The 8,150-nt window shown below is 50.0% G+C and overlaps 1 pseudogene; it reads left to right on the top strand.

Moving 5' to 3' along the window:
* Nucleotides 1-2,804: 2,804 nt before the first annotated feature.
* Nucleotides 2,805-7,684, top strand: LOC101801951 (sulfate transporter-like; annotated as a pseudogene).
* Nucleotides 7,685-8,150: the final 466 nt, after the last annotated feature.

The following is an 8,150-nucleotide window of genomic DNA, read 5'->3' as shown; positions in this document are numbered from 1 at the left end:
AAGCTGCCCTCGCACAAAGAGCTTCCACTTCAAAGAGATCAATGCAGAGAACCAAAGCCCACAGGGAAGCCAGCTGGGACGAGGAGCTCAAGAATGTAATAGCAGGGAAAGTATGGAATATTTTAAAATCGAGTATGAAAAGTCAACTGAGAATTTGCACACAAGAAAGGGAAAAAATGTAGGGTAGGCTTCAGACAATTAAAAAATCATGTTCACAAAGGATGGCAGAGGAAGTACAGAGACAGAGGGATGGAAAAAGAACTGCACACTGAGAGTTATACCTGTGAGAAGCAAAAGAGAATGGGTAAATCAAGACTTACCAACTTAGGCCAAGTGGGAAAGGAAATGTTAACACACCAAAGAGATCCAATACATGGAACAAGATGGAACTTGGAGAAGAACTGCCATTCAGTGAGGGCGGGGATCATGTTAAAGGTAGCCTAGATATTGTCACAGTTGGAAAATCTGCTTTGTCCCATTTCTTCGGAGGACAGTAATGCGGAAGACACGGACAAGATCAGAGATCCAGAATTAGAAAGGAACTCTTCCTAAATAAGATCCAAATTCAAAGGATGGATTGTGCTTAGACATGTTTCATCCCAGCAAATAAGCCAACTTAAAAGACTGGCCAGTTCCTAAGTGACAGGATTTCAAGATGAAGGAATCATACAAAAGGTGGAGATCTGGGTCCTCTGCTAAGGAAGGAGATTGAAAAAAAAAAAGGAAAATAAATGGAGATGATATCAGACAGGCCAAGATACAAAATGAGCTGTAACTTGGAAGGACTATAAAGCATATGAAGGGATCATCTTCTAAGGACAAGGGGAATGAAGAGGCTGAGGAAAGAAATAGTCCACTCCTGAAAGAAGGGAGGGGGAAATGAGCTGTGGAGCAATATCAGAGAAAAAGAATTAGTATAAGTAGCTAAATACATTGAGCAGCTGTCTCCCCTGCCATATGCTCTAATTTTTTTCCTGCTGCCAGAGAGCACTGATGTTTCTCGTTTATTTACTCCTAATTACTGAGATACAGCCTTGCACTAATGAGATAAACATAACTCAGGATGCTGATCTTCCCCTCCTCTTCCCTCAGGGTGTCTCCCTAACATCTAAATCACAGACCTGTGACAGTGCCATCTCTCCGTGCCCTCCACCATCTCCCCAAACCCCGTGGGCCCCAGTCCCCCCCCGGGCCCAGAACAAAGCCAGTGCCAGGAGCAGAGGTTGGGACCAGGCTGCTCCCTGCCAGGCAGCGCTGCTGTCCTGCTCCAGGGGCAGCGGCACATCCAACAAGGTCTGAGGCTAGGTCGATGGAAACAAGATGGAAAAGAGTCAGCGGAAGCTGAGATGTTACTGGCAAGCAGAAATACGTGCTGAGAGGTCTCATGTAGATTGTTGGCACGGATTGCAAGGGAAGAAGTGTTTATAAGACTGCTGGTTTAGTTCAGGGTGATGAGACATTGCCTTTTTCCTTGCCACTAATGCAATTGCTCACCTTTACCTCTGAAGGCAGTGCAGCCCTGCTCTTCTGCAAAGTAAAATCCCTTGTTACTTTTCCACAAAATCCCTTGTTCTTTTGCCACAAAATCCCTTGTTCCTTTGCCACGTTCTTTAAAAGGCACATGCAGAATGCGGGCTACGCAGATATGCCACATGCCACATTCTCTCTCTGCCCAGAAATAACGATGCCATCACATCCCCACTTGCAGTGCACGAAGGCTTTGTGAAGGCACGCACAAACAGTGCGTGCAGCGTGGCAGAGCAGGGATGGGAGCACTCGGGGAGCAGCCCAGCACGTGGCTGTGGCGTGCGTGGGGCAGAGCCTGGGGTGAGAATGTGGTGGTGGAGCACGTTGGTAGAAAAGCTACCAGCAAAGAGCAGTGTTGTTGTTTGATTGTTTTTATGGAGCAAAAAGATGCTCAGAATATATGAAGATCTGCATAGAGAAGCCCAGAAGGACTTGAGCCCCAGCGAGGGCAGTGTCACATGCAGAAAGATTTCTGTGTGGTGTTGCTGTTGTTTAGCCATGTCCCCAGATACCAGCAATGCTGTTATCTGGCAGGAGCGCTTCTCCAAAACTTCTTCAATCATTCTTAATGGGCAGAACAAGTTTTCATCAAAAATACTCTCCCCAAACAATGTTTGTTTTCAAAACACAGCTCTGTTTGGCTGGCTGCACAGCCTTCCTCAGCTGCAGCAAGAAAAGGGCCAGTTGCTTGGCTGAATAATTCCGTTTTCTCAAGAGAAGCAACACATGATACAGAAGGAAGGCAAAGGAAGCAGGTTTGCTGTTGTTTGGCGTGTGCTTTCTCTCCTCAATGTGTGCTGTGAGGTGAGGAGACAGGTCTGCCAGCAGGAGGGGGACCTGAGGAAAACACCCCCAGTCACTTGGCTCCTGCAGCCAGAGGTAAGAGACTGCGGTCAGGCCCAGGGATGTGAAATGAACCCGTAGGGCTGGAGAATGGGCATTGCCTCAATTCATTACCCCAGTTCAATTTCCAGAGCCTAGGTCTACACTCGGGAGAATTTTCTCTTTGTGTATTGATCAGTTTTGACAATAAGGTGTGTTTTGTTGCAACTCTATTTTGACTGAAAAACTTGGAGTAGCTCTGGTATATATCTTATTTAATCATATGGAAGAGGTTGAATGCTTTCATTCCGCAGATATCAGCCTCTGTAATGGGCTTGTTTGATGCAAGCCAGCAAGGTAATTTAAATTTTTTTTTTTTTTTTTTGTTAAAAAAATACAACAATGTTAAAGGAAAAAATATTTTGCAAATAACTTCCCTTACCCATACATTGCATTCCTAAAACATCACTTGGAATGCCTTAACAGTTTCAAAATAGGTTTTGTTTAAGTGGTAGCATCGTCAGGAAATGCAGGGTTGCTGGAGAAGTTTTAGTTCAGTGAAATGACATTGTCTGATCATAAGCCACTCTGCTGTCCTATTAGCCAAGAGCACGGCAGTTGCCATAACTTTGTCTGATGTGGCCATCTGTGCCAGTGGGAATGCTGTGTGAGAGCTGTGGTCTCGGGGCTGTGCTTAATTAGGTCCATAACTGATAGCAAACAAATCAACTGGCACCGCAGGAAGGTGCTTTTCTTTTATTTGTTTATCCATGCAATCTGCACAAGCCCCGGAGCTAAGTAAAGCACTTTATGCACATGAATGCAACTCTTCGTGGCATGCCTGCTCTCCTTCCAGAGCTCTCCTGGTGCAATGGAAGGCACACTGAGCCAGATATCAGGACAGAGCAAAGATGTACCAAGCTCCCTAACCCCAGAAGAGCCTCCTATCAATTTTACACATGTCAGGTTGGAGGAGAATGAGCCCACAGACTTCAGCACCAAGGATTTCATCCTGAAGAAAGCCAGAGAGGTCTGCAAATGCAATCATCAAACCATCATCACCTTCTGTCAGCTGTTCCCAGTGCTGGACTGGCTGCCCCGGTACGATGTCAGGACTCAGTTCCTTGGGCGTACCTGGGCTCCTGGTGGGGACAGTTGCCATCCCTCAGTCCATCTCGCACTCGCTGCTAGCCAGCCAGGATCTCATCTACGGAATCTACACCAACTTCTTCTGCAATATCATCTATGTGGCCATGGCCACTTCACGACACAACTTCATTGGATCCTTCGGAGTCCTTTGCCTGATAATCAGGCAGTCTGTGAACCGGCACCTCCAGCTAGCAGGGTACAACGACGGCAGCACTGGCTCTGTGCTGGTGGACAATTCCACCTTCCCTGGGAACGGGGATGGCTACCTGTGACAGGAGCTGTTACTGTGGCCCTTTCCCTGAGCTTTCTGGTTGGCCTTTACCAGGTACGGATGTTCACTGCTGTGTTGTTTCCTCTCTGTCCTTTCCCTGCTAGGAACTTCTGAGCTTAACAGCTCTAAGTCCCAATCTCACTTCAGACTTAAAAGCCCTGAGCAATGTTTCCTAACATAACTAGACCCTTGCACCCTTGACCCAACTGTAGTGATTTGGAAAGCCAAAACACAGCTGAATTTGGGGGTTTGCTTCCCCTGTGTGATAGGCCAGGTGTCTGGATGTGTCTGAAACATGTTTAGGAGCAGATGCGAGGGAAGAAAGGGAACTGTGAACCACCTTCCCACCACCCCAGTCCTACCTGAGCTGATGACTGGGCAGGTCAGAGCAAGTTAGGGTGGGCAAGAACAGCTCTCAAGGACCCCACCATCAGCAGGGCCTCCATTAAAGGCCGCACAATGTCCCCGGTGGAAGGGTCTTGTCAGTGGACAGCTTCAGGCCCTCCCACTGTGTCAATTAAAGTCACTGCGCTGCACTGTCTTGATGCCACTGAGAGATGCTAATGGCTGTTTGGATGTGGCTGCTCCCTGCACCTTCAGAGTTAACTGTGAGCCCTTATTGCCTGAAGGAGACAGCAACCAGGATCATGTAGGCTTCTTTGTACGGCATCTCCAGCCACAGACAAGTCTTCTAGGTAGCTCTTTAGTTCTTTGTACCACAGATTAACTCCTTAAGAAAGAGGCCTCAGTCTCACGCAGAATGCTCAGCAGGCTGGAGAGCTGGACGGGTTGAAGTGGAAGCAGACTGCCAGAAGTTGCCCGCCACCTCTTCTATCCCTTCTCATGGACCTAATGATACAGCTGGCTTGCATTTCAGATCCTGCTGGGGGTTTTACAGCTGGGCTTTGTGGCTGTCTACCGGTCAGAACCTCTCCTCAGTGGCTTTGTGACCAGCTCCAGCCTCACCATTATCACCTCCCAGATGAAGTACCTCCTGGGACTGAAAATCCCTTGTCATGAAGGTGTGGGCTCCTTCATCCTGATGTGGCTTGACCTTTTCAGGTACATCCAGAACACCAACATCTGCGACCTGCTCACCAGCCTCATTGCTTTGGCCATCATAGTGCCTGTCAAAGAGCTCAATGACCGGTGTAAGGACAGGATGAAAGCCCTGTTCCCCATACAGCTGCTTGTGGTCATTGTAGCCACGGTGGTATCTTACTACTTCAACTTTCAAGAACAAGTTGGCTGTTTGTGGGGCTATCCCCACTGGTTTCAGGAAGCCCACTCTGCCAGATACAAAGCCGTTCTCCAGCTTGGCAGTCGATGCCCTGCCCATTGCTATTATTGGCTTTGCTATGACCGTCTCCCTGGCAGAAATCTTTGGCAAAAAACATGGCTACACCGTCTGTGCCAACCAAGAGATGATCGCCATTGGCATGTGCAACCTGATCCCAGCTTTCTTCTACTGCTTTGCCAGCTCCGTGGCCTTGACCAAGACTCTGCTGAAGGAGTCCACAGGGACCCAAACCCAGATCTTTGGCCTGGTCACCTCACTGGTGCTGCTAATAGTGTTGCTGTGAATCGTGCCACTCTTCTACTCGCTGCAGACCTCCATCCTGGGGGTGGGCACCATTGCCGACCTGCGGGGGGCCTGAGGAGGTTCTGCGACATCCCTGACATGTGGCAGCTCAGCAGGCTGGACACAGTTGTGTGGTAGACAACCATGCTGGCCTCCACGCTGATCACCACGGAGATCAGGCTCCTTGTGGGCATCTGCTTTGCTCTGCTCTGCATCATCTTCCGCATGCAGAGACCCAGGGCCACGCTCCTGGGCAAGGTCAGCAACACAGATCTATGAGGACCAGACCACCTACAGGCAACTCAGCAGTATTGCCAACATCAAAATCTTCCGCTTCGAGTCGTCCCTTTACTATGCCAACAAAGATTATTTCAAGACTGTTCTCTACCAGAAAACTGGGTTAAATCCCATCCTGCTGGCTGCTAGGCATCAAAGGGTGGAAAGCCAGGCAAATGCAGACACAGGCAATGGTGAGAGATTTTTTGGCACTGGGTTTGACTGCCTGAAACCTGCCAAGACGAGGGCCGAGAAGTCACCCCCAGATGTCTGCCCTCCCTCCGTAGATACACACACCTTAATCATTGACTGTGGGGCGATGCAGTTCATAGATACCGTGGGTTTCTCCATGTTGAAGGACACACATCATGACAACAAGGAGATTGGTGTCCAGGTGCTCCTGGCCAACTGCAGCCCTTCCATCCGCCACAGCGTCCTGATGCAGCGTAGGTTGCTGAGCAGTGGTATCAGGTGCATCAAGAGAGCAGGGAGAAAAAGGATGCGCTCCTGGACCCTGAAGACCCACACGTCCAGACGTCTTTGTAGACCTGTGCATGAGGAATGGTTTCTAATGAGGGTGGGCTTAGTATGTGCTTCAGAGCAATTTCAGTTTTCATGTGAGCAGAGCATGAAAAAAGACTAAGGAACTGTGAGCAACAAGCAAGGGGCAAAAGTACTGGGGATGGAGGGGGTTCAGCAGAGATTGCCCCTAGCCTGAGAGGCATTTCAGGGTTGGTTGTGTGGGCTGGGAGCCTGGCTGGCTTTTACCCTTCTCCCTTTAGAAAGGGCTGATGGCAAGAGACAGTGTGCAGTGACATGGGCCTCCCAGCTTCCCCAGGGGTCGTCCACATGAGGTGCCACCCCGCGGTGCCTCTCCCACTGGCTGTCTGCTCCTTCCCGACCCACCCAGCACACCTGCAGCCACCTGGCTCCCGCTCTGTCGCCGGGCTCGTGTGGGCACTGGGTGGCAAGTGTGAGCCGTGCTGCACAGCCTGCAGCCTTTGCACAGGCCCCCAGGTGCTGCCCTGGTCCCTTTGCCAGCTGAATCTGCAGACAGGCCCTGCCTGCCCCTCTGGAAGGAAGGGTCTGCATGTATTCCCTCTGACCCTTCTGCTTGCAGTCATCCATGAGAGCAGACCCCAGCCCCGCTGAGTGCAAGGGGACCCCAGCCAACTGGGGCATGCATTTCCAAGGCCTGGGGAGCCCCTGGGTGCTATCACAAGGGAGCACTTGGCCACCTCCCAGCTGGGGCTGTGTCCCTTGGAGCCTGGCTGATGTTTGGAGGTGGCCTGGACCCAACATTGACCACTGGCGCCAGCAGTATGGGACATCCTTGTCCCTTACAGCTGCAGTCCTCAGGCAGCAGCATCTCTAACTGAGCAGTGTGTGCGGTGGAAATCACAGCAGAGGCTTTGCACAGGATTGTGGAGAGAAGCCTGGGGTGGGGGGGCAGGCTTGATGCAGGAGAAAAGGGAAGTGCAGAAGCTCGGATCCTTAAAAGACAAGGATGGAGCCTGCTAAATCTGGAACTGTCTTGATCCTCCTTTTTGTCCTCAGTGACAACAACAAACAAACGAATGAAAAAACACCACCGATGGCAATGTTCTCCAACCCAGCACCAAGGAAAAGCTGCCCTACGGAGCACACTTAGGAGCATTCATAATGCAATTATAGCTTAGGGAGTTTCGTTCTAGGTGCAACTCCAGTGTCCATACCCAGAATAATTAGGGAAAAGGCTGCAAGAATCCCCTCTTGTGCAATCTCTTGAAAATCGCACAGTGGAGAAATGTACATCCCAAGGCATCTTTGGGTGCCAGACTGCGAGGCCATTCACGAACCTCCTGAAACATGGGGAGTGAACCAGGGGTGACACCAAACATTCCCCCTTGCTCCTTCCCTGACTGACACACATCCATTTGTTGCCACTTTCATTTTGGACTGGCCTTCTCCACACTACATCCACCCCGAGTCAGTGTGGGAAATAAATCGCAGAGGCTCATTTGTCTTCCAAACACCCTACGGCAGAGAGCTTAATAGCCCCTCAGTGGCCACAAAACAAAAGCAGCAAACCCAGCAACAGCAAAGCACTTCCCTTAAAAGCAAACAAGTTTTAGAAGACTGCTGGGATTTGCCCCAGCCAGCAGCTCTTGCTTGGCTGCTGTGTGGGGCTCAGGACGTTCTGCTGCAGGGCAGGACGGGCACCTTGCTCTGCTGCGGTTCCATGATAGATTGCAAAGAACTCCCACTGACAAAAGTGCAGCTTCCCTCCTAAAAAAAAAAAAAAAAAAGTAAAAAAAAAAAAATAAAAAAAAGTGTCTGAGATCATCAGCTACTCTTTATCAACTGTAAACCAGGAGTGCTTGTACAGTGGCTAGAAATAGCCATGGTTTTCCAAGTGCTTACCAAAATCCGTGCTGCCTTCTAAATGCACAGTGGGACGATAATGAGGGGCAGGGCCATGGTGCTGTGAGCCAGGACCCTGATCCCAGCAAGGGCTGGGGCTGCTGGGGGATGTGGTGCCAC

The sequence above is a fragment of the Anas platyrhynchos genome, chromosome 14, assembly GCF_047663525.1.
Source record: "Anas platyrhynchos isolate ZD024472 breed Pekin duck chromosome 14, IASCAAS_PekinDuck_T2T, whole genome shotgun sequence".
Taxonomy (NCBI): domain Eukaryota; kingdom Metazoa; phylum Chordata; class Aves; order Anseriformes; family Anatidae; genus Anas; species Anas platyrhynchos.
This window is presented reverse-complemented; position numbering and strand designations above follow the sequence as displayed.